Genomic DNA, 27,579 nt, shown 5'->3' with positions numbered 1-27,579 from the left:
TGGATCTGGCAAACAGATAAGTTTTCAATTGTTTGCGGAAAGAGAGTAGGTTTGAATTGGTCCGGAGTTGTAGGGGGAGTGAGTTCCACATCTTAGCGGTGTTTACGGAGAACAGCCTTCCTCCGGTCCTGGCTCTCCTTACTCTGGGTACCACGGTCAGAAAAGCCTCTGCAGAACGACGGTTTCTCTTTGGGTGGTATCGAGTTACTAGTTTGTATATTTGTTAAAATTCTATGGTCACTTCAGTGGAAAATAAGTTGTCTGTAAATGACAGTCTGTCCACACCATGCTTTAGTCGTATATTTGGGGCAGCCTGCTCAATGTGCTGCATAGGAAATTCATACCCTCCCCTGCTGAGTACCTTTGTTACACTTATTCTTTATGTGACGCATGGATTTTCACAATCCCTATGACTTCAGTGATGCAACCTTAATGGTCGCACCCCCACTCTGAAAAATGTTTCAGCATCACTGGCGCGTGCCAATTACTAAATGTAATTTGTGCATGAGCCCTTGTGGGTACACTTCGTTTCAACAACCCTGTTTCTACTCAGGTTTTGAAGGGAGCAGTTTACAGTCATTTAAATAGCATCTACTCAAATATCTGATGCACCCTTCTCAGCTCTTACTCTTCAGTATTAAGTGGTAACAAGTGCTGGAAAAGTCTAGTCTTCATCAATTTTAGCATATATACAGGTGACTGTATTACCATCTATAATTCCCATCTCGACAAAACATTATAACTGTTGTTAAAGAGGACCTGCTAAAAACAGTGGAGGGGCGCGTTCAAGGACTTTTCACAAGAATCTAAAAATACACAGTGATATAATAAAAAGCAAAAAAAGGAAGTGTGTGCAGACTTTACAAGCAACCAAAACACTCAAAATGCTCTTTATACCAGCAACATATAGTGCAAGGCTTAACAAACCAGGGGGTCCCATTCAGTTGTTATGGCCCTTAACTGAGTCTGTTTACGAACCTTCTTAATGTTTACAGATAAACTAAAGGAATAAGGAGATTGTGAGGCCGAAGATTCGATTTAATTCCAATTCAACAATCAAGATACTTCCAGTGCACATTTGACTCACTAAAGGTAGCAATAGCAAGCAGAGCAGGCTTACCCAAGGGTGCGGTACATGGATAGCGACTAAAACACAGCGTAACAAGCTATTATTAAATCTGTGCCTCTTCCAGAGACAAGGGGCACAATTTAGAGAGAAATATGGAATGGAATGAAATCCTCAAAATAACTCCATTCCATTGACATGCTTCGCTCCACCAACGCCCACCATACAGACATCTCTCCCCTGACACCAACCCTGCTGGCATCAATGCGGCCCTAAGCCACATCATAGACCATATACTTTTGACCCCTGGGGAAATGTTTGCAAGTAGTAGAGAGTATATCACAACTAAACAAATATTGGCACAGTCAATAGGCACAAAAGACGAGGCTTATTGGATTTGACAATGCTCGTTTATATACCGGTTCGTATCACATATGCAGTTTTTAAGCACTGCAAGTAACGACTAGCTATAATTACATCATATAATTGTAATCAGATGTAATGGTCACTCCATGTCATCGCTTCCAGCCCTCTGCTTTCGTGTGACAACCTAATGCATTCTGGGTATAGTAGTCTTGTTTGTTCCAATTGACCCAACTGCTTTAATGCAGTCGAGGTTGCCACCCTGCTTACAGTGGCACGATTCACTGGACTTCCCGTTGATGAGTTGCCCTTGGCAACTTGCAATAGAAGTGGCTGTAGGGGCCCTGCGAGGGGCTCCAGCGCACGTCAGAGCCTCTTAACACGACAGTCTCGCGAGCGGACTGTTCTTCCAGTGATGTTAGGCCAGTTCGGCAGGAAACTCCCTCCTCGGTTTACAGAGCTCGAGGGGGAGCCCGGAGTGCCGATGTGCACGGAGCAGTGAAGAGAAACCCAGCACTGAAACCAGACACGATCCCTTCCGGGGCAGGCGCTCCCCATTGGACCCTGGGAGGACACAGACGGCCCGCCATGAGGCCCCAAACTAGAGCAAAAGTGCAACTCCGGGGGAGAGGACCGTAAAGTGGGACAGAGGGCATTCCCCACTGATTGTAGCGCTTAGAGAACACTTTGAGGAGAAAGACATGTTTCGCCAGAGATAGGAAAGTAGTACATTTAGAACCGTGTTGCGTGCTGGTTTAGAGCCTCGTTTTAGCACACATCTGCTATGCCGTAGTTATCTGTTAATTTCTCGTTCACGAAAAGTAATAAAAAACCTAAAAAGCGGGATGTATGACCTTGCGGAATGCTTCTACAAAGAAGCCAAACATAAAAATCATCGTTCGAAAGTAAAGAGGCTGACCAGAAAAGAGTGTCCTGTGTGGGGACAGGCTCTCGAGGGTAAAGCACAGCTGGCGGCGGGCAGTGGAGGGACCCCCGGAGGCAAGCGGGGCTCCCCGACGAGACGTGGGCGGACCCCGCAGCACAGACGGGAGGGGGGGGAGGGATGCACGCCAGAGGGAGCTCGGCCAGGGGCTCCCCGGGACGCGGCACAGCTGAGGCGATGACGCAAGCAGCACATCTGCTTAGGGGTGGACCCGCATCCACCCAGTACAGTAGTGTCACGGCGGGACACGCCACTGAGCAGCACATCTGGGCCAGGCGGGACTTCACTCAAAGGCATATAGGGGAGCCGGCTAGTAACGCGCGCAGAGGGGTGTGAAGCACAGCTGGGAGAGCACGTAATGCGCGCAGAGGGGTGTGAAGCACAGCTGGGGGAGCACTAGTAATGCGCGCAGAGGGGTGTGAAGCACAGCTGGGGGAGCACTAGTAATGCGCGCAGAGGGGTGTGAAGCACAGCTGGGAGAGCACGTAATGCGCGCAGAGGGGTGTGAAGCACAGCTGGGGGAGCACTATTAATGCACGCAGCGGGGCGTCCATCACTCGTGAGAAGCGCATCTCGGAGGGGCAAGATCCCGAATGACAGCTGGGGTCGGGTGGAGGGGCCGAAGCACAGCTGGGGATGGGTGGAGGTACTCCTGAGGGGAACAAAGCTGGAGGGGGCGGTGCTGGTGATACGCACAGCTGGATATGGGTGGAAGTACTCCGATGAGCAGTAAATGAATGTGTGTCCTCATGTATCGTAACTGGTGCTGGGTAAAGCGCTCTGATACCAGATTCGGGTCAAGTTCGCGCAGTAGACCTTGTACCATCTACCATTCCTATGCGACTCTTAGAGTATTTCCAGTCATATCCCCTCCCTATGTATATAGAGGTAACTCTAATCACTAGTATATGCAGTAGTCCGCTGTGCTCTCTACCATTCCTATGTGACTCTTAGAGTATATCCATGTGTATCCCCTCCCTATGTAGATAGATATTACTAGTATATGCCTAGCGTATATCCATTTGTATCTCCTCCTTGAGTGACTTTATCTCTTGTACATTTGCAATTTTTTCTGTTTGTACCTTTTTTGTAACACATGCACTTCCAAATCCGTATGTTTTCAACTGGTTCTTATGTAAAGCAAAAATGTGCAATTTTTTATGCATGTAACCGTTAGTCCTTATGTTTTCAACTGGTTCCTATGTCACTGTAAAGCGCTCTGACACCTTCGGGTAAAGTTCGCGCTATATAAAATTGCACAAATAAACAAATATAAAACTCTGCAAAAAAAATAAAAAAATCAGAGGGTGGAGGTGGGCGAGAGTCACGCTGGGGTTGATGGAGGCATATCGGGGTGAGAGGTGGTGATGCTGCAGGCGAGGAGTGCTCAGTACACAAATCACCTCATGTGCTGCGACGTTTGCAGCCTCCGGGGTCAGTGAGAAAAAAAAACACCACAGGCCGGCAGAAGCGCGGTCCTGGCGCAGAGCAGCAGCCACCAGTACTGGCACCGCCGAGACCATGCGGTTGGGGCGGGTAGAGTAAAGAGGGTGGTGCACTGTCAGGGTGGGCGCCGGGCTAGGAGCCGGGCAACGATTGGACGCAGCGGCAGAGCCCTGGGTGCGAGGGAAGAGGCTGGAACTAGAGGCAGCAAAGGATTGTGTGTGGAGGGAGTAGGGTGGGTTTAAACTGTGGCGCAAAGCCTGGCGCGCGCGTGTGTGCGGACAGTAAGGGTTTAAGACTGCAGGCCGTAGAGTCGATTATGCACATTGGATAAGGGAGTTTATGGTCACAGGCAGGAGAGAGGCCAAGGCTACAGACAGCGGAGCCGAGAGTGCACAGGCAGGAGGGGTCAAGGCTACAAACTGCAGAGCCGAGAATGCAGGGGAAGGGGTCAAGCCTACAGAGTGAGGAGCCGAGGGTGCACAGGCGGGGCGGAGGGGTCAAATGCTGCAGAGCTGGGAGTGCAGAGGCAGGAGGGGGGGTCAAAGGCTACAAACTGCAGAGCCTGGAGTGCACAGGCAGGGGTGGTCAAAGGCTACGGAGTGTGCAGTGCAGCCAAGTGTCCACAGTCAGAGGAGGGGTGAAGGCTACAGAGTGCGGAGCCGGGTGTGCCCAGGCTGGAGAGGGGTTAAAAGTAGAGATTGAAGAGCTGGGTGTGCACAGGGCGGTAAAGGTTAGGCGTGCACAAGGAGGTACGGCGTTAGGACTGCAGGCAGCAGGGCCCAGTGTCCACTGGGAGCGAAGGGGTTTGGGCTCAGACGTCAGAGGGAAGGAGCGATTTAGGGAAAGCTCAGGGGCTGGCAGTGAACGACGGGTGGCACAGCGGGTCGGTACGGGGCACAACTAAGGGGGGCAGAGCTGGCGCAGGGCGGTAAGGGGGTACAGCCGAAGGTGTCAGAGCCGAGGAGTGTGCGCAGGGTGGTAAAGGGGGTAAAACTAAGCGTGGTAAAGCCGGGTGTCCGCAGGGGGTCGTGGCAGAGCTGCGGGGCGGTTCGGTATTGCCGTGCATGGGGGGCCCGTACCTGCTGTCCGCAGCCCCTCCGGTCGGTCCCCACCGGGCTGTCCGTCCAGCCCCACAGAAGCTCCCCGGCAGCTCTCTCGCATGCTTCCCGGGGCCGCTGCGGTGCCGTGACTGCAGAGGGACCTCCCCCGGTCCTGCGAGCCTCGGACCCTCTCCCTCGGAGCGACACTTGGCCTCTTTGTGCAGGAGTCCCCGTCTCCTCGTGGTCACTGGTCGCTCCAGCCTCTTCCAGGACCGGCTCAGTCCCTCCCCTGCTCCGTCCTCGTTCCAGCACTGCTTTCCAAGCAGACGGGCGGGCTCGCTTCCTCCCACACACACCACCCCTCCCCTCCCGGCTGCTGAATTCTCATGCAGGCCCCTCCTCCCAGGGAGCGTCTCCAAAGAGCCGCCCTGCCTGCCTGTTCCGGGCGCCCTGCCTGCTGAGCCCGCGCACCGCCTGCCTCTCGTGGAAGAAACTCCACATCTGGCGCCTGCATCTGCACAGCTCGCCCGGACACTGCCCCAGCCTTCTTACAGGCAGGCACCTCGGGCCGGGGGCAGGAGGCGGCTCCAGGCAAACTAAAGAGGCTGCAAAAGAGCAAAGCGCCCCACACATTGTTTCCTCCTGCACTACATCATCACACAGTACATCACTGACTGACCACCACACCATTTTAAAGAAAGCCAATTATCCCTGCTAATCTGTGGGCATCCTCCCATCATGATAGACTGTGGTGCACAGAAAGCGTATGGACTGACCCTCGGGGTCAAAGAAAGGGGTGGAAGAGAAATCACCCATTACACTGTGAAGCACCATCTGTCTCATTACTGGAAGTTCAACTCCAAACGTCATGCTCTATCGATATGTGCAGCATATTTTGCCCGTTTTATGAAGAATAAAGTGCTTTTTCTTTACAAGATACAACGCCAAATTAGACATGTTTGGAAGATGCTTAAAGAGTTTTCTTCAGTTTGTTGTTCCCTTTGTGATTAGAATACACGCTTTATTGCCCTTTAAAAACAGCTTTTAAGTGGGTTTAAACTGCTTCTAAATTGCCTTTTAAGTGCTGTGAAGTTACTTTTTATGAGCGAAATGATGACACACAGAACAATGATAACATTGAACATAGAATCCCATGAAGTACACTCAAAATTATCTATACAGAATCTGAGTGCAAGCATTGTTGATAATTCATAATACACACTCAGTGATACAATGCATCATTATGGACAAAACAGAAAACACAAGAAAACAGCCCCAAAAATGGGACTGTTTTCTTGTGTTTTCTGTTTTGTTCCTAATAGATGTATTACGGAACATATGAAACATTTATCCTACCTTGCTCTGCATAAGGGTTCTAGCAATGACCCTTTACCCAATTATGTGCTGAATAAATGTAGATTGGTTTCCTTGAAACTAGCCTCATTTATTATGTGAGGATTTTTTAAAACTTTATTTTCAATTTTATCATGGTGCATACTTCTCAGCATTATCTGTATGCAATTACTTCACATATAACATCTTCTTTACTTACTGAATAGGTGCACATAGAATAATCGTCATATCTTCTTGTTATCCTTCTACACATTCCCATATTGAGCATGCATCTTTCCAGCGACTCACTCCATATCCTATTTGTTGTACAAATAATATGTTCTAGGGTGCCATCTGTGTTGTTCACTATTGATGGGTTACCCCGGGTTCATCTTGCTCCCCCTCATCATCATATAGTGCGAGGAAATAGGTCTTCAGTGGTTGCCAAATATCTCGGGTCGGTACAAGTGCAGTTGTAGGCAGTCGTAAAGCTCGCTATTTGGGCCACAAGTACATCAAACTCATAAGCCAGGTATTTCTATCCGCAATTCGTTTGCTATCCCAATGTATGGCTAACTCTCTTTCGCTAACAGCAGTGCTATGGCAGTGTATCTACGTATGGACTTTGGGAGTTCATGGGCATATCCCAATAGTGCCATCAGTGGTGTGGGATCTATATGGAGCTGAATCATTTTGGACAGAGTTAGGAAAATATCTCTCCAATAAGCTGCCACTTTGTGGCACATCCATGTTAGGTGCAGAAAGTCGGCCAAGGGCTTTGGCATTGAGGACAGCTGCCAGAGCTTCCTTGGTCTATCCTATGCAGCTTTGCCAGAGTGATGTAGGCCTGTCGAATGAATATATAGTGTATTAACTTGTGATGGTGATTCGTTGATATGGGATGTATGACGGTACAGCGCATGCTTTTACAACGCGTACCGTTACGATGCAGGTTTTACAACGCAAGTCGTTACAATGACTTGCGTTGGGGGGCGCTTGATAGTGAATAGTTTCATTTACTATTCCAACTCCAGTCCCCGTGGATAGTAGGGAAGGTGTTGGATAGTAAATTAAACTATTACCTATCCTAGAGCGCCCTCCAGCGAAAGTCGTTGTAATGACTTTCGTTGTTAAACCTGCGTCGTAACGGTACTTCTTTGTAAAAGTTCAGTTGTAAAGGACGTTCCCCGTTGATATGAGTTTAGTCTGTATGCAGCAACTTTCCCATACACGGTCGGACACAGTGTGCCCCAAGTCCCATTCCCATGCTTCGTGGAGTTTAATGTCTTGTGCGGGGAGTAACAAGATTCTCAGATGATACAGTTTTGAGATACAGTGGTCTCCCTCTGCATCCCTTATTAACAGTGTCAGCGGCTGGAATGTCTCTGGTTCTAACGGATATGTTGCTATTTGGTCCTTAAGCGTGCTCTGCAGCCATCTAAGCACAAAGTGGTCTATTGCTGGAGCGTTACTGAAACTTGAGTCTTCAGTTCACAAAAATAGGTGCCCCTCCTGAAAAAGGTCTTCGAAGGTGTTTAAGGAATATTTTTACTAAAGTGCGTTGTACTAATACCTCTTGAGTAATAGGTATTCAGGGGTTAGGCCCCCAGCTGGATCGTGGGTGAGTATAACAGTTGCCCTCCTCGTCTACATAATAGCCTCGCCCATGCCCAACTGGTGGTGGAGACTGCTTGTATGTCTGTCGGGTCACGGGGCAAGCCCTCCAGCAATATAGCTGCTAGTCTCACAAGCAGCGTCAGGTCTACCTCTGGTTTAGAGTATGGTAGACGTGCATCTGGGTGGCACCAGTGCTGTGCAAAGCTGCACTGTGCAACTAGATAATATATCTGTAAATTAGGGACTCCAAAACCACCTCTCTCATACGGTGGAGTGAGTGTGGTCCACCCGATACACAGTTGTCTACCCCCCATACAAGCCTAGTGCGGTTGGACCTAAGTGTGTTAAAAAAGCTATTCGTTAGAGCTATGGAAATGTTTTGGAGGAGATAAAAAAATGAGGGCAGAACAATCATTTTAACCTTGGCTGCTAGGTGTTTTCCCCTCCTGTGCTGACTTTTGATTATTTCCATACTTTCATGACGAGCTCAGCTCGTCACCAGCACAGCTCAACCGTGCATCATGACGAGCTGAGCTCGTCATCAGCATGGAAAGGGTTAAAAAACACAATTCGGCCGGCTAAGGAGAGTCGGAGTCGAATCCATTGCTCCACAGGTTCCGACAGTTTAATCATTGCTGGGCCGTAGTTGAGCCGCACTACGTGATCCTTATATTGGTGTATATGTATTTCCAGATATTTCAAGGTATCTTTCCATACCAGGGTGCCTCACAAGATACAAGTTGTGTTGCAGCTGTCAGGGGCAAATTTCTGATTTTCCCCAATTGATCTGGAGGCCTGATAGGGCCCCATACCTGGTTATTTCCCGGAGCAGTGGAGCCATATTCTCGCTTGGATACCGCACATATAATATAATGTCATCTGTGTATGCTGTGACTAGCTGAGGGCTAGGGCTTGATTTGTATCCCTCTATGCAAGTGCTTCATTTGCAAGTGTCGAATCCAAGGATCTAGGGCTACGATGAACAGCAACTGCCAGATTGGGCTGCCCTGCCTAGTGCCACGTGACATCTGGAATGCAGATGTAATTGTGCAGTTTAACCAAATCAGCTCTGTGGATAGCATGTATATCAGTTTGATTAATGTGGGAAACCCTGCAGGCACCCCCAGCTTTTGCAGTGTGGCATGCAGGAAGCCCCGCTCCAAACAGTCAGATGCCTTCTCTGCATCCAATCGTACCGCTGCCGCTGGGATGGATGGCTTAATTCTGTTTATAACCGCAAATAGGGATCGTAGATTTAGCGCAGTGGATCTGTGTGGAATAAAACCTGACTGCGCCTGGGAGATTATTCGCTCCATGAGCAGTGAGGGGCGTGTAGCTAGTATTTTGGCTAAAATCTTAATGTCCGTGTTCAGCAGTCAGAGTGGCCGGTGTTAGAAGTTGGCCTGGTATATGATGCTCACTAGTTCGAGTGATCACCTTGTACCATGCCAAGCAACCCTTATGATGATTGGTTGTAAGTCAACCTTATAGACCAGCTATCTTAGAGGTAGCATGGACAAAGCAGTCTTAGGCTAAACTCTGTATCGGCATGTGAAGCAAGCTGTTTTACCATACACAATCCCTTTGAATACCAAATGAAAGGACACCACACAGATATATATTGAACATATATATATATATTTATTTACTACAAATCCCCTATACTCTTTATGAGCACAGAAGCAAATGCGTTAAAACAAAACACAGTTTAAATATACAAAAGTTGCACAATATGGATGAGCCCTAGGGGCCACCTAAACTATATACTAAAATAGTGGTATAAGAACCACCTAGCTGAAAGGAAGTAGGCATAGGGCCTTGGGATTCGCTGGAGCTGTTCGGGACTAGCAGTGAAGAAGTCGGGAAAGGCCCGCGGGACTCGGGTGCAGCGCTTAAAGCAGACGTCGAGTTGCTGGATGGTGCCTGTGTTCACAGGGTGGCCAGTCCTAGGCCACAAGGGAGATGTTCTTCAGTCTTCTGTGCAGCAGAATGTCGAAGTCCAGTCGTCTTCTTAGTTTCAAGTTGATTTCAGGATGATCTGCGGTGCTATGGCACTGCTCCCACTCTTATTCCCAATCTGAGGGGTGGATCATCTGCTCGGTCCCTCCTCTAGGTGGGACCAGGAAGGGGGGCGGTTACACCCCCTTTCCTTTGTCCAGCTCCGCGCCAGGACTGGGGCTGGGAAGCCCCAGCACCGGTTTGGACTGGCTTATGCACGAGGACACCTTGTGTGCCCCAGGCATGTCTGATTCTATTCAGCCCTGTCCTACCCAATACACAAAATCCTGTCTGGGGTGGTGCTCGCATCTCCCAAGGCAGGAAACCCTTTGTCCAAGCCTCCCTCGCTGGAAGGACTCCCAGCAGCAGGAGGTCAGACTTGTGTCTGTGGTGGCAGCATCCATTTTGTGATGCTGAGGCTCTGGTTAACTTTAACGGGGGTTCAGGTTATGTACATGTCGTGTCCCTGTAGAAGGGTGGAATGCTATCCCCGTCGACAGGACTGTCGAGGGGATAGTATTCCAATTCGTATGACACCTTACTCGACATGTTTTGATAAAGCCAAACCAAAGATAGCGAGGATTATAATGCACTTAAGAGTATGTGGTATGGCAATATCCGGGAACAGCTAAGGGAGTTGTTCCCAACAGCTGCAGACAGGCTCAGCTCGTGCCAGAGCACTATCTCACATGAAACCAAGCACTCTACCTCCAGGATTGATGAGGCCTTCCATAGGAGTGGCTTATAGGTTAACATGTGTCCATTTAGGGTTAGATATAGGGATACTATATCTAAGTAAGAGGTGATTACACCAACTTACCCCAGCTGAGTGATCAGCCAGTTGTGTCAAATATGGAGGCCAGGCCAGGGGTGGCACAATACATGCTGCAGCCCCTGGTAGGCCTTGGAAACACCTATGCCCTGGGTACCTATGGTACACTGTTACAGGGGCCTATAAGGTGAACCAGTTCCAATTGTGTATGTACCTAGGGTACATGGAGTCCATTTTAAGGAGAGAGCAATTAGCCTGGGGCCCTGAATAGCAGGATCCCAGGCCAACTAAGTCAAAAACCAGCTAAACACCAGGCAAAAAGTTTGGGGGTAACCATAGTCAGATATCCACCTTCCTACAGCCGGTACGAACTGCACTCTTCAAGGTCCTTCTCTGGCTTGAGCAGTAATGTAATGGCAGCTTACCAAAGTGTAGGGGGGTGTGCACCCACCACCATAGCCTCACCGTATACCTCTAAATGGTGCAGTGCTAATAAATCCTTATATTCTTTATAGAATGCGCCCGTAAAGCCATCCAGCCTGGGTGCTTTATTTCCAACTAGTGCTTCAGTGGCCTGTTGTATCTCCTCTATGGTGAAAGGTTCTGCTAGGATTTACTGTTGTGCCTTAGGTAACGTCACCATCGCAATCTCTTCCAGATACTGCGTGCGGTATTGTGTGGTTGATGTATGAGGATTCTTAGCATCATATCTTAATAACCTGCACATGACGTACATAACAGGATTAACATACTCTGTACAAAAAGTCATTTCTATCTTCATCCTCGGGCGACACGGCTACTTTGCATAGTTACAATTATTAATTTAGGCTCATCTATATAATTGTACTCACAACAAATCGATTGTGGTAGAACTCCAAAGGTTACCTTTTTGGTACAAAAGAACCTCACCTTCACTAGGTAAACGGAGGAGACGCTTCTACGCTGACACTGACATGGAGGCCCCTGCACGCTGAGGCTTCAACATTCAGTGGTCTGACATCCTTTGTGGGGTGTCCAACTCATGACCAAGAGAGGGCCCTTCTTTCTCTCTTTTCAGGTAAGGGGGTTGGCTCTTTCCTAGGGGACTCTTGCCTTCACACCCACATACATAGTAGATACATTAAGGTACACTTAGGTGGGGTACACCCAGTAGGAGTACGCTAAGATTACTGTTTTTACATATGCCTGCATATATTTGTTGCTGAGCACCATGAAAGAAATGTATCTACCATTTACTCTGTTGGTGCTAGTAATCTCTTACATTTGCTTCTATCTATTGCTTGTCACAACAAACATGTTTTATACCAGAATGTCGCTGGTTCACCAAATTCTTCATGAAAACGTCCCCAACGTTTATTCTGTGTATCTCTCTGAGACTGAGAGGACATGATTGACTTAGCTAAATGTACTGTACTGTTTTCATGATCCCTAAAGGGGCAAGGGTTGTCATGTTCAATGGCTGCCAGAAACTATTCGCTAATTGGTAGGGTTGGGGGCTTATAGTAGCACTGTGAGCTAGCTGGTCTATAGGCTGACATATCCTGAGGGGGTGTACGGAATCAGTCTAGACACTAATCCCTCAGTTTATGTTGTCCAACAAATGCGCAGATCCTATGTATTTTTAGGAACTACATGACATTCTAGTAAAGCTAAAGCAGCCTCAGGCAGTGGGATTGAACATCCAATACATTTAAATTCACCTAGGGAGTTATTGGCAACTCCCCTGGAACTAGCTTGACTGAGTGGAAACTGTACTTCCTAAACTATATAGCCAATATGGAGGATAGTAGTGGTCCTTTGTCAGCTGAGAGGAAAAAAAGAGTTCTTATGTATTGCCTGAGGCCTGTAGAGCTACGTATTTATAAGCAGCTACCGAAAGGTGAAAGGAGTGCAGGTGATATGGATGTGTTCAAAAACGCTATCTTGGATGTGGACGAACATTTTCCGCCCACAGTTTGCATAGCATTGACGAGACATGCCTTTTTTCAAAGGAAGCAAAAGCAACATGAAAGCATTGAGGATTATGTTTCTGCATTAAAAAAAAGTTGGCAATAACGTGTAAGATCAGCAGTCTGCATGATGAACCTGTACGTGACCAGATTGTCATGTACGCTCAGAACAAGTCCATACAGGAGAGGTTATGGGTAGAAGGTAAGGATATTCTTAAAGACACTGTGGCAATTGTAAGAAAGCAGAATTGTCTGAGCGGTGCGCCAAGGCTACCCTTGCACAGCAAAAAAAGGTCGTAGACTCTGTGAATAAACTGTCGGATAGTAAACAGATGAATATGCAGACCGAGGACGATATACCGACCAGAGAAATGATGGAAAATAGGTAGACGGTGAGGAACAATCAAGGAACATACGTATTGTCTGTTTTCGATATGGCAGTACATTGCACTCAGCTGTGTTTAATTGGTGCCCCGCAAAATCTGCTAAGTGCTTAGAGTAAGGTACCATAGGGCATTACGTCAGAGAGTGTAAAAAAAAACATAGGAAAAAAGCACCATCAAGGTTGTGTGTGTGAGAGAGAGTGAAGCGGAGGATTCCTCAGAAGAGAGTGAGAAAGATAAGGAATTGAAAAGTAAAGGGCGTTGAAAGGTGCTGCTGAACATTGCAGGTGAAGGGACAAGTAAACCATTGTGTTGAGTATCGTTTGGAGGAGTTTCATTGCTGGTGGGTGCTGGCTCTAGGTTGTCATACACGATCATAGCAGAAAGTGTTTGGGAGAAGTACTTTATCAATTAAACCGGTGGTCACTTGGCACCCCCAGATATTTATCCAGAGATTTACGCTGGAGAAGGAATTAATATGGTGGGATTCAGTCAGTTAGTTTTCCGGTTCAAAAACAAACATGCAGTGTGTAAACTGTACATTGCCAAGGAGGGGCCTTCAGTGCTTGGCTTGAAAAGTCAACGAAAACTAAGTATAATTTTATAACCTAACAGGGCAAAACACGTCTTGGTAGCATGCGAGAAAGAAGACACAAACAATGGGGTGGTAGAGGAGTTTCCCTCTGTATTTCAAGAGAAAATTGGCAAACGTAAAAGATTTATCAATTAAAATGGCTAAAGGAGGGAGCCAAACCCAAAATTCATAAAGCACTCAAAATCACTTTCATTTTCAGGGATAAAGTAAAGAAAAAGTTGGAGAAATTGTTAGAAATACATATCATTGAACCAGCGGAGGCATCCGATTGGGTTTCTCTATTGGTTGTCACCAGGAAGGCTAATGGCAAGGTGCGTCTATGTGCGGACTTGAGGGGACTCACAATACCATAGTGGTGGATCAGTTCCCATTGCCCAGAATAGATGCAATAGTGTAATTTACTAGACAAGTGAAGTGGTTTTCAACGTTGGGATTGTCTGCAGCGTACAACCAGGTGGTAGTAGATCCCAGCAGCAGACATCTGACAATGTTTTGTTTACCCCTTGGCTGTTACCAATTCAGACACATGCCATTTGGGTTGGTGTAAGCCAGAGCTGTGTTTCAGAGATGTATGTCACAGTTTTTAGGGTACATACCAGAAGTCACATTTTTCCCAGGATGACTTTTGGTAATGGGGAAGAGCAGAAAACATCATGATGATGTCTTAAGAAAGGTGCTATGTTTCCTTAAAGATAAAGAATTGTCAGCAGAGATGAATAAATGCAGATTCCCATAGAAAATGTCATGCATTTAGGACATGAGATCAGTGATCAGGGGATCAAGCCCAAAAGGAAGTGCGTGGACGCTATAACAAGTTCTTCTTCCCCTAAGTCCAAGGATGAAATTAGATCATTTCTTGCTCTAGCTGAATTTTATTCGAAATTCGTGGAAAGTCTCTTGCAGAAAATTCAGGATATGACAATGCTATTTAAAAACAAAACCAAGGATGTGTGGGATGTACTTTATTTTATTTTAAAGAAAGCGGATGTTTAATAGTGGGATCGGTAAGTAGGGTACAGATCACTTTAAGTGTAAATACTAGAACAGTTAGAATGTAGTAAGGTTCTAATATATATGTGATATCATGGAATATTATGATGAGTCAGAGACGGTGCAGAGCTGAGAAGGCTGTGCACATCCTTGTACAGAGATACATGTAACAAACTTCATGGAGCTACTACATGTCTGTACTTCCTTACTATAAGCCTCTTCTCAGGAGCACTCAGCCCATTTTTTTCCTGTGACAGGCACCCACAAAACTGCATCCCAGACTTCATCACATGAAGGGGCACAGAAGGAGGTGGTGCGGGGGAGACCTTGCGAAGGCCATTTTTGCCCAGTGGCAGATGCCCACACCTGCCCCCATGTCATTTAGAGGTGTCTAAAGTAGTTCTAGATTATCTTGATCCATGCAAGAATTTCATGATAACCACTATGTACATCAGTGTAATTTATTTTAATTGTATGCAAATCTATACTCTGAGTCTATCCCGAAATTAGACGTGGATTTGACCCTTCTCGACTACGGATAATCCTGAGTGACACGAAGAATACCACTTGTGAGAACACTGCAGTTTTTGGCCCTTTAACTGATCTACTTCAGCCTTTCTTTCTGCATGATTCTACAGTATTTACATTCAGGGTGTAGCTATCTATAGTGCAGCAGGTGCAGTGGCACCATTGCCCAGGCGTGGCACTTGATAGGTGTATGAGTGAACTCTGCTCTACAGTTTAGTTGTATTTTACTACCTAACTAAGGACAGAAGGGCCCGTTTACCCTGCTTGCATTTAGGTGCATCTTACGTACACTACTGCTTTCCTTTTAATATAATTTCTTGTTCGTCTGGTTGCTGAATGTTTGTACATGGCGTCTCCCTGCTGTTTTTAATCCATGCTGCTCAATCAAAACATATAAGGAAAGAATGCAAACAATTTCAAAGTACATAGGCAGACCGCCACTAGGGTGGAACTGTGAGATCCCGCCTATGTCAGTGCTGTGTGTTCAGTAATGTTATTTGTACTAAATACGTAAAGTAAATGTTTTCATCAGCATGGCACAGCCTGCTGTAAAGACTATTAAGTGCATTGGTAGGCATTATAATATTACCAACAACATCAGAAGTGGAATATCTCTGGATTTACCCCATACCCAGCTTTCCTCTCTTTGTGCCTGATTCACAAACGTACCTTACATTTTTGATTAACGTTACACTTTTGAGCAAGTTTATCACTTTTTTGGTATTCACAAACTGCACTTTTGTATTAATTTACAGATGTGCCGCGCTTACCCTTTTGTAGTAATTACAGCACTTCACATGGCCAACTACTGGTACTGCAACACCCTCACATGGATAATAACGGAGGTAGGGACTTAACACAAAACTTAAGTAACTACAAAATAGCAGTTTGTGAATACTAAAAAGTAGTAAACTCACTTAGAAGTGTAAGTTACCAGAAAAGTGCAGTTTGTGAATAGAACTTTGTAGTAAGTTTTGTAGTGCTGCTATAGTATTCCAAACCCTACTACAAAGTGCAATTTGTGAATCAGGCCCAGGGATTTTACAGTTCCAAGCTGGAAGGAGGAAAACAAATTGTGGATTACCAGGGGCCTGGATGTGTAATTTCTAATGAGGAGTGAAGAGTCCCACTCATAACCCCCTCTAACTTTGTGCCCTCAGAGGTACTGTTACCCCTGATAGTGATAACTCAAGGGGAGGGGGTTCATGGTTAAGCAGGAATTTAAGAGGGCACTCGTGATAAGCTTTATGGACATATATGTGGTGTATATAGTACAAGCGTCTACTGGTTGTTACCAGGTGTGCACATTCTGACATAATTGTGCCTTGCCATGAGTCTAGAAATGTGAATGACCTCAGGATGATAACATTGTAACAGAAAGGGGCAATACAGATGTGAGCCTGAGACCTACATCACTTCTCACTCGATCCATGACACAGTGCTGTATTTTACTATTTGGCTTGGAGATCATCAGTTGCACTTGTGCACGGTCCACACATGCAGTGATATTCGCAAAGTCAGTTATCTCTCGAAAAATGCCCCTTGTAAACAATTTGCATTGATTTCTACCTATGAGAATGTGATTTAGCTGTCTGCTATATGAACTATGGCTCGCAGCTCCTGCTGCAAAATTGGGTAATGTTTGGGACACCGGAGTCCATGAGCCACCACTGGCGAACAGTGGAAGACTTACAGCATTGTCAATATTGGGGTAAAGCTGGCGCAATGCCTAGTTGCTTTGCTAAACCATCATGTATTGTTTATAACGATACAGACAGGGCCTTTGAAATTATGCGACAACAGCATGCCAAATTATGAATAAAAGTTAAATTATGCAGTAAAGTATGGCACTTTATTTAGTATTTTTTCACTATTTTGCCATTGTTAGACCTTGCATCCTTGGCGTGGTTTCCTCTGTCTTTTTTGCCTCTACTTCCTGTATTTTTTTTACTGTGTGATGGATTTCACCTTTGCTGGTTTAGGTCCTCTGGGCACTTTGCCACTGCTGATCAGTGCCAAAGTGCAAGTGCTACCTGTGTAAATTGTGATGATGATTGATTATCCATGATTGTCCTATTGAGCTACTGGTAAATCCCTAGTAAAGTGCACTGTGTGTGCCCCGGGCCTGTAAATCAAATGCTACTGGTGGGCTTGCAGCACTGATTGTGCCAAATGTGTATCAGGCCTGCTGCTGCTGTGTCTGTGCGCAGTCCCATGGGCAGAGTGCAGTGTATGTGAAAGGTAGGACATGTGCTGGTGTGTTTAAAATGTCCTGATAGTGAAATACTGCCAATTTAATTTTTTTAAAGTTCAAAATAAAGTTTATTAAGCAAAAAGAGGTGTCAATACAATAAACACAAGTGATATGGAAAAGAAGCAAAACAAGCTAGAGAAACATTGCATAAATGTCAAAACAATAAGTACACTGGTTATGGAAATCAGGTGAGAATATACATAGAGAAGAAAAAAGGAAAACAGTAGTAAAATCTGTTATATATGAAAATAATCAGGAACTATAAGGTCAATCAAGGAGGTTTGGGGACTTCTTGCTGAATAGGTGACAAACAAAATGAATTTTTAGCAGAGGCATCAAGGTATAATGTTATAGGAAGCCTTAAATTAGTGCGTTTCATTGCCATATGAGGAGGAAAAACAAAGGCAGTATCCAACCTATGATTATGAAAAACATTATACCACCATGCTTTAATCGATATATTCGCAAAATCTTTCCAATTAGCAGTAATTTGTTGGAATGCGACCGCTATCAGTAGATCAATAATTCGTACATCAAAAGTAACATGGTCCCAACACGGGGAGAGACTACCAAGAAAAATGTGGATAAAGGTAAAAGGGATTTGGGTATGAAAAATGTCATTAATTTGGGTCCAAATTTGCTTCCAAAAGTCATGAATGATTGTGCAGGAAAATAGCATGTGAAATAAAGTAGCAGTGGGTGTAGAGCAAGACCAACAGAGGTCAGGAACAGAGGAAAATCTGTTATGAAGCAAATGTGGTGTAAAAAGGAGCCTATTATAAATGAAAAATAGAGTCTGAGTTAAAGTGGCAGATCTGGACGATTTGCGAAGTTTAACCCATAGTTTCTCCCATAGTGAAGTAGGCCAAGAAGTAGCAAAGTCGCATTCCCACTGCTCCTCTACCCTAGACTTTGGACGAGGCAAAGGCGTGGAGCGGAGGAATGCATAGATAAGGGAAGCCTTGGAATGAGCAGCCAACAATTTCATTTTTCACTATTGCAAGGACGAGCTCTTCCATAGGCTATCATTGGAGCTGTCTTGTAACATTTTACAAGTATAACTTTCAATGATGAACAGGTAGAGCTTTGGAGTTGGGGCTCCCTGAGTTCAGAATGTAATAACACATCTTTTAGTAATGGAGGTTTATACTTTGCGTATTTGAAAATGCCACTTTTAGAAAAGGGCATTTTCTTGTTTGACCATCCTGTGCCTCTGTGTGACTGTCAAATCAACGTCTGGTTTTAGACTGACAAGGTCTGTTTGTGCATTCACTCCAGACTCTGACACAAAGGGAGCTCAGATGAGTCCTGCATATGCTGATGAGTCCTCATGGGCTAGAGTGGTGGAAGGAGTTGTCCCTAGCACCTGACAATGCTGTCTCCACCCACTGTAGTGCGGCTGGACCAGGGAGGATAGAACTGGTTTTACTGCGCAAGAGAGAATTTCTGAACAAAGACGTAGAAGGGAAAAAGGGATATAAGTATTAGACCTAAAACCCCAGAACTTTAGATTACTTCTGGACTAAGAGGACCCTGCCAAGAAGATCAGCTGAAGAACTGCCATGAGGATTACTGCAGCTTTCTGTCTGTTGCTTTGTTGAGTTGGCCAGCAGTTGCTGCTTCTGTCTGTGAGCAGTGGAAAGGGCTGGACTTTTGCCTTGCTGTGGTATCCTGCTTAAGAAGATTCTCCAAGGGCTGGAAGAAGAGCTTGCCTCCTGTTAAGTAGTCTCAAGAACACAAAAACTTTACCTGCAGCATCCTTGAACTCCACTGCGGGGAGTTCTGACTTCCCAAGTGGTGTCAAAACAATTTCTGGGCCCTTGGAGTATGTTCCTGCTGCAAAGAACTGCAAAGAACTGAAGAAACCAGCAAAATTGATGCTTTGCCCTTCTGCGGCTGTATTTTTTGATGCAGCACTGCTGTATGGGAGAAAATCCTGATGCACAGCCCCATGCGGCCAAAGACACCACCGCAGCACCTGTCAGCGGCACAATGAATCGCAACACAGCGTGTTTAACACATTGGTCTCCAAAGCCTGAGACTCCCACACCGACTTGAACACAGGCCCTGCTGTGTGGCTAAACGAAACAATACATTGTGGGACCGCAGCTGAAGAAATCGACGCAACACATGTTTGCCGCCTCATCGACCTTCAGCATGTCCTGGATTTCCACACATTGCACCAGTGTGCCAAGTTTTTCTGACGTAGCACCTGCAGACCCAAACCATCTTGGAATCGACGCATCACTTCCCCATACAGTCCGGATTGGATGCAACACTTCTCTTTTATGCAGGAGAACTGCACATCGCCTCCTCAAGGACTCAGGAACTGACACATCGGTGTGTTTTCCAATGCTTCACCCCTTTGCGGCTGGTTTGCCTTGTCACTTTTGACACATTTGAGGTACCTTGTGTAAAAATCATGCATCCATAGATTTCTACAGACAGAATTGCTTGAAACCTTTTAAAAATCATATTTTGAGTTGCATAGGCTGGATTTTGGTCTTGTTTGGTTTAGATAAAAAAATATTGTATTTTTCTAAACTGGTGTGGTATCAAGTTGTAGAGTTTTTACTGTGTTACTGTGTGTGCTATGTTCAAATACTTTCACATTGCCTGTCTGCTTGTGCCAAGCTACTAAGAGGGTGAGCAGGGGTTATCTAGGCGTGTAACTCCCTTATCCTCGACTAGAAGGATGGGTCCCTACTTACCACTGCCAACTAGTGACCCCCATTTCTAACAGCCATTTTAACACACATTGATAGTGTCTGGGCAAATGTTTCACCTCATGAGTACCAGTTTGTCACAAGAATACATCAATTAACTGAGGTGTGACCCTTAACCCTTGCAACCTGTTTACTACTGCTCGGCACCAGATGAGGAGTTTTTTCCTTAGTTCCTTTTGTCCGGTTGAACTGAAATCTGTAAATTACACAGCAGATGATGGATTAAGTGGCTAGTGTGGTACACTGATAATTAGGCGGAAAACATGAAAGCCACAGAATCGCATAATTGTAGTGGCCCTGGAAATAGGTGATGGCGACTCTGTAAAGGTAACTTAATTGTTGGTATCTGCAGGGGCCACAGCTGCGGAAAAGATATCTTGTAGCTCTATATTTCTTCCCAGTGCATGTCCTTGAGAATTTGAGCTACCATGCTCATCATTGGGTGGATGTGCCTCATGACTCAGTCTTGCCTGGCCTACACAGTGGGATGCGGCTGTCCTTGCGAGTCAGCATCTGTGTGGTCCTTATAGGGGTTTACATTTAATACCACCTGCAAGTTTTGTGCGGGTTGTATTAAATGCATTGCATTGGGAACGAAGATCAGGCATTGTTTTATAATTTTGTTTTGTATTTCTGCAGAGGAATGTAGCAAATTTTGAAATCTGTTCAAAAAAGTTGAACCTATATCAGTGAATTTTTTCAATTGAAAAAATAAATGATGATAAGAAATTTGAAAAAGTTTGTATCGTTTTGACAAAAAGAGTATACATTTGTTAGATATGTTTTGGTGATTGTGCACACTGTGTTCAAGTTCTGTCACTTGACCTTCAAGTTTCAAGTTGCTACTTGAGGCCATGAGGTAATTTCCTCCTGAACGTTATCACAAGCAAAGACACAAAACATTTTCTTCCTGGCAAGTTTGTGTCATGTTGAGATTCCCTGACTCACATTAATTTGCACCCAACCACTCTCCTTAGCTGTACCTTTGTTATTTCCATGGTTCTATTTTTGGTCTCCCTATGTTGCATAGGTGCTTTGTTGTATCTCTCGCCTTCAATCCCTCTACAGGAATTCTGCATGCTCTCGCTGAAACAATCTTCATGCTTCCTATTAGACCAACAGTCCATAGATTTTGGTGCGGCTAAACAAATTATTAATATATTGAATACATTAATCCAATTCAACATTCTTGGTTAACAACCAATTCACCCATTTTGCAGAACCGGTGTGGGCAGCTGTTGAATGTGTTTCATGTTTACCTACTTGACCCTGTTTTGTTCCCATGTATCCCTGAAGCCTTTCTGGTAGTCCATTTCATCAATGTCTTGAGGTTTTAGATGCAGGGAAGCTATGGGGTTGGGTCTGGAAGTTCTTAGGCGAACTGGTGGTTTTGACAGTTACTTTCTATGTTGCAAAAGTCAAATAGAGCGAATCCTACAAAAATGACATGGAGAACTAACCACAAAGGAAAAACTGCACATAACTTTTACACAATTCTAACAGACTTTTGGAGTTTGAAGAACATCCACTATACCAAGTGTTTCCAGAAAAAAATGTATTAAGTAAAACCAATGTTCCTTTATTTTATTAAATGTTCAGCATTTATATTCAGTGACTAGGGGGCTATTCATGTACTGTTCCAATTGCACCCTTTAAAAGGCCTTTTCCCTTTACCGAGGTTCATGAAGAAATTAATGGAAACAGGAGAACCTACAATCAGGAACTGCACCTCATCCTCCGTCATCAGCTAAAGGATACCATTTTTGTGTAACAAAAAGAAAACAATAGCCCAAATAGCCTTTATTGATTACTGATTTAAGTTAAATACTGATAGATATTAACCTTAATTCAAGGCATGATACAGTTTATTCATGCTGTCTTCATCCGTATCAAACTTGGCCTACGAGTGACTAACAACGTAATTAGCACAAGGATGGAGATGGTTACAAAATTATTGAAAACATAATTTTGGGCAATTTACATACCATCTGCGCCTATCAAGAAAATCTGGCAACAATCAGGCTTTTTCGAAATTCTGGATTAGAGAGAGTCACAATGTTTTTGAGATTCGGAAAACAATTTATGAAAACCACTCATCATTAGGGCCCACCCAAAGATGAAACAAGGTTTGTCTGGGCAAGGCACAGATCGGCTGATGAAGCATACCACCTTGGTAGGTGAGGGTCTTACATTCTTATTTTATTTACTTATTTAAACTTATATAACAGCGCACAGCTACCCCATGGGGTTTCCCGGCGCTGACAGTGAACAACAAGGGGAAAAGGAACTATTGGCTGAAAAGCCAAGTTTTTATAGATCTGCGAAAAGACAGAACGTCAGATTGTAGGCGGAGGGGCAATGGCAGCGAATTCCACAAAACAAGGCCAAGATAAGAAGAGCGTCCTCCCATACGAGACAGTTTGACTCTGGGGACTTGGAATTTCTCTTGAAAAGAGGATCTAAGAGTGCGGGAGGGGGCATAAGGGATGGCAAGCTGTTGAACACAGTCGGGAGCCTTTGCACGCTTAATGCGGAACATGTATGTGAGGGCCTTGAACTTGACACGATCTTCCACTGAAAGCCAGCGGAGATCGATCAGTGACTTAGACGCTGAGACAGTTTTGGGGACTCGTCAGAGTGGTCTCACGGCAGAATTTTGAACTCGCTGCAGTTTGCGTGTAGTTTCTTTGTTAGTACCCAGATAGAGAATATTCCCGTAATCCAGCCTGGACGTCACCAAGACTTGGACCACGCTACGCTGGGTGTGAGCTGGGAGCATCCACACAATCTTTCTTAACCATTTCAGAATAGTAAAGCAAGTGGCAGCAACCTTGGCAGCTTGCTGCCGCATGGAAAGAGAGTCATCCATAATAAAGCCAAGGTTGTGTACCTGGGTAGCTGGTTGAGGTAGCGTATAAGCATGGGCGAATTTTGCGAATCTGGCGTTCGCGAATTTTGCGAATTTGCGAACTTGCAATCCGCAAAATCCGCGAATTCTCGCGAATTTGCGGATTTTTTTTTTGTGTTCGCAAGGGTTTCTGCTAGTTCGCGAGGATTTTGTACCAGTTCGCGATTGCGAACTTACTTGTCAGCACGCAACGGTCGCGACTATGTTGTTTCTACGTCTTGTTCATCATCACAGGTTCACAGCACCCTCTGTTTCAACACTGCCACCCTCTGTTTCACCCATGCCACCCTCTGGTACATCAATGCCACCCTCTGGTTCATCATCATCACTGTAGATTATGGGGGGAAAAAGCAAGCACACCTGCCCTGCTTCAACTGACATGAATTCATTTGGGGTTGATTTATTAATGTGTCACTGTTTTAAAATTCCAGTCTGCACCTGCTTCCTTATCTGTAATTTGCTTTCTGTTGCAGTGCAATTTTTTTTTCCAGGACCTTTGTGGCCTACTTGTAGCTATTCTATTATCCGGCTGTGAGGGTCAGAGCAGGGTCATACAATTGTTGCAACTAGCAACTGAACTCTGGAGGGGCCCCAGTCAGGAAGCACTACAGGGAATGGTTACTAATGATGAATTTGAACTTTTGCACCTGCTGCTGAGTGCTTTCAGTTTAGCAAAACTCGTTTTTCTGCAGAACAGCAAATGTAATGCCAACAAACTTACTTGTGAAAGTTTATTTCTAATCCAAAAGTGATCCAAAGAAAGTCAAAAGGCCTCAAATCCCAAAAAGGGCAGGCAAATGTCAACCTGAGGAGTTATTCTGATAAAAATCATCATTTTCAGAAGGTCTATGCTGCTTGCTAGTGGATTTCTTGTGCAGAATTGCAAATTTTGTAATTTCGCGAGTGCGAGATTGTTGCTGCCCGCCGCACCTACATGTTCGCAATTGCGAACTTACACCGCACGCCGCAAAATTGTATCACCAAGAAAAAAAAATCCGCTGCGTGCGAATTTGCGGATTTTCGGTAAATTCGCGAATGTTCGTGGATTGCGAATTTACCGAAAATCCGCAAAATCTGCGAGCGGAACGTATTTTCCGCCCATGCTTAGTAGCGTACCCATTTCTGGAGGCCAATGTTGAGGGCCCCAGAGACCGCAGTTTTGTCGCCATTGAGTTTCAGAAAATTCGCGTTCATCCAGGCCATCACTTTACTGAATTTGTGATTTTTTTTCTGCCCATTATTAAGTACTAATACAGGAATTTACTGTCTCCTAAGACTGGGCCTATCATATCTTTTGTTCCATATAGTGAAGTTAGGGAGGTTGTATGATACATATCTGAAAAATGTGACCCTCTCCCTCCTTCGTTTAAAGTGAATAAATATGTAGGCTTATGGTTGATGAATGGGAAACATCCTTTACGACGCAACTTTTACCACGCAGTACCTTTACAACGCAGGTTTTTCAACGCAAGTCATTACAACGACTTGCGCTGGGGGGCACTCTAGGATAGGTAATAGTTTAATTTACTATCCAACACCTTCTCTACTATCCACAGGGACTGGAGTTGGAATAGTAAATTAAACTATTCACTATCCAGCACCCCCCAATGCAAGTCGTTGTAACGACTTGCGTTGAAAAACCTGCATTGTAAAGGCATGAGTGGTAAAAGCATGCGTTGTAATAACATACATCCGTTGATGAATGTATGTGTATGGATGGATGAATTGGATAATGACTGTGTGCTCACAAATGTATGTTGGTAGCAGGAGGCTATCCTTCACTGCTGTTACTCACTTACCCACACACTCATCTAGTCATCCATCAAAATACCCAGTCACTCTTTCATCTATCCACATTCACCATTACTCACCCATAGATAGAACTTCCAGATTCAGTGAAGCTCCATCCATACAACCTCACAAAAACACAAACACTTGCCCATCAATTACCAAGCACTTTCACACAAAAAATGCCAGGCCAATTGGCTTTGCCAATACTTCTTCTACTTGCCTCTTATTTGCTCCAGGCAACCAGCTTACATGTGGGTAGATGGCTTATTTTTGATTTTCCTCTTTTCGCATTGCATCCACAAACCACCTGTATCCGCACTGATTAACGAAAAAAGGAGCATCATTTAAGTGACTGCAGTATTGCTCAAAATGTAAAGAAAGGAAACAGAGGGTGGGATGGCAAAGGGACCCTAGAGGAGATGCATTGAGCTAAGGCAACATGAATTCTGTGTTTCAAGGTAATAGAGCAGAGAAGATCCAGTTTACGAAAGGAGTGAAGCCAGCAGAAGGGTTTTAGAACCTAGAGCAGGAGGGAATAGGAGCACAAGAGGTAGGAAGACACGTAAGACAAGAGTTGGGACTGAACACAACACAGGCGGTATATATTTTGCAGCCTGTTCTTGAGAAGTGAATCTACTGCTAAGAAACAGGCAGTCTGTCTTCAATGTCTTTGTTAGCCAAAGGCCAGCTCGCTCCAGTGCTCATCTTGGTGTTCACTGGCAAGAGGGGGGTAGGACAAGTTCATAATAGTAACCCCCTCATACTATTTGTGAGCTCCAGGCATGAACAGCCCTCACAGTAGCCTCCTTGGCCTGATGTGCCCACTCAGAATTATTCAGTGGTAGCAGGAAAAGGCACCAGTATACGTTGCCATTACCTTTTCCATATTTCTGGTCACTGGTATAGTCTACTGATAGCTATGTGGTCCGCCAAGGGATACCTGGGAGTCATCACCAGACTTCCAGGCAGATATCATCTCAACTCCCAGCTTGTCTGCATCTGTGTGATCCGCAAATTCATAACTTCAGAAAGCAGGAAGTGGAAGGGACTAGTGCAGACCGCCATCTTTGTCTGGTCATCTCCTCCCCCGCCCATCAGAGCAATGGCCTTTAATCATCTGGCTAAGCACGAGAGCTCTCTGCAATCTAATGCACAAATGCAAATTAAAAATGAAATACAGAGAGGTTTGTTAGCGCCTCCAAAATTAACAAGCATTGGCCAAGCTAGTGAGTCTTGCCTTGAGGACCTATTGGTTTTGCCAGTGGATTTAGCGAATCTGCACAGCATCAGCATGGACAATTAACAGGAAAAGCAAGCGTTAGGAAAGCTAATAGGTCTCGGGTTTGGGATCTTTTGATTTTGCCAATGCTTTTAGCACCAGGGATCCTGTGCAGCATGGTTAATTAACAGGGGAAAAATAGCCTGTCGAGGCCTACTGCGTCATTTTGTAGGTGTGTGCACCAATCATGCACGCGCCTACAAAATGATGCTAGGATTTTTTCTTCTCTTTTTGTTTGCAGATCCGAACCCCCCCAAAAAAGCAAAGTAAAATGAGTTGGTGTGGGGAAAAAACATAGGTGGGGGAAGAACGCAGGTGGGCGAAGAACGTGGTCAGGGAGGCAATAGGAGGGCAGGGAGAAATAGCATAAAGGGCGGGCGGGAGCTACACAGGGGGACATGGGGTACGTAACAGGGAGTGCACAGGGACAGAAGCAACATGGAGACAAAGCAATGTTAAGGGGGTGGAAGGAACTAAAGAGAGTGCAATGTGGAGTTAAAGCATATGGGAGAGCAGCTCGAAGTGCAAAGCTGTATAAAAATGAAAGCGAATGTAACTTTAGCTTGAAGGACAAAGTGGTGGAAAATGACATTTTTGGAATGTTATGAAAAGAAATGTGCTGGGAGAAGTGGGGAAACACAGAGAACTGGGGAAGTGCATGCACTTTCATGGAGTGCTTTTAGAAAAAGAAAATAAAGTTTCAGAAAAGTGGCGCTTGTGGAAGGATAAAAGGAGTCAGTCAGGAGATGGTAAACAGACTATGCTCAATAGGATGGACAAAGACCAGGTGGGTGGGCTAAAAGAAATACAGTAATCTAATTGAAAGCAAGAAAATAAGAGGTACACAACAAAAGGCTAATGGAAATCAATGGGTGGAGCTGCTTTCCAGATCAGACATCCACATGTTCCCAACACGACCTTTGCAACCAGCAGCTGGGCTGTCTGGCAGGCTTCAACCCGAAAACCTCTGAAGGCAAATTGTATTGAGAAAAAGATTGGTTATGACTCCAGTTCAACAGGATATGCAAGTTGAGTGACTCTTCTGCCAAGGACAAGGTTGGCATTCCCTTCCGGGTTGAAACTCAGATTCCAGGAGTGCTTGTTTACCACCACATGGGACAAGAACACTGACCTTCCCTGACGCCTCAGGGTTCACACTGATACTTTTTCAAGATGGAGGCTGCCCATGGTCCAGCTCAGACTCAAGAAGTGTTACTTACAGAAATCGCCGCAAGCTAAAAGTACAAGTGTTCCAACTCATAAGGGATCAGCTGTAAGCTCCAAGAAAAGCAACATTTGAACTGCAGAGACACTGCTCATACACATTTTCATGAGCATAAATAGTGCAAAGAAAAAAAATAAACTGGATTTTTCCAGTGACAGATATGTCAGCTTGACAGGTGCACATGTGCTCCAACTTTGAAAAGTGCTGGGTTGGGCGTACGCTTGCATCAGGTGGCCCTGCAGTGCTTAATTTGAGCCAGTGTTTTCCAGTGCTCGGCACCTGCACTTGTCATCACCGGCTCTAGTGACTGTCCACCACATGCTGGTGCTGTCCGAGATGTGCACAACAACTGTGTTTATTAAGTGAAATAAAAT

At 45.2% G+C, this 27,579-nt stretch overlaps 1 protein-coding gene across 1 annotated transcript in view; it reads right to left on the bottom strand.

The window, feature by feature from the left end:
- TSKU (tsukushi, small leucine rich proteoglycan) overlaps positions 1-5,221 on the bottom strand; it is an 83,820-nt gene extending 78,599 nt beyond the window's left edge. The window contains exon 1 of the mRNA XM_086933884.1: positions 4,898-5,221. The gene's annotated coding sequence lies outside the window, so the exon portion shown is untranslated. The remainder of the gene's footprint in view (positions 1-4,897) is intronic.
- Positions 5,222-27,579: the final 22,358 nt, after the last annotated feature.

Source organism: Lissotriton vulgaris, chromosome 8 (assembly GCF_964263255.1).
Source record: "Lissotriton vulgaris chromosome 8, aLisVul1.2, whole genome shotgun sequence".
Classification (NCBI taxonomy): Eukaryota; Metazoa; Chordata; class Amphibia; order Caudata; family Salamandridae; genus Lissotriton; species Lissotriton vulgaris.
The sequence above is the reverse complement of the archived record's forward strand: the minus strand, read 5'-3'. Positions and strand labels throughout refer to the sequence as shown.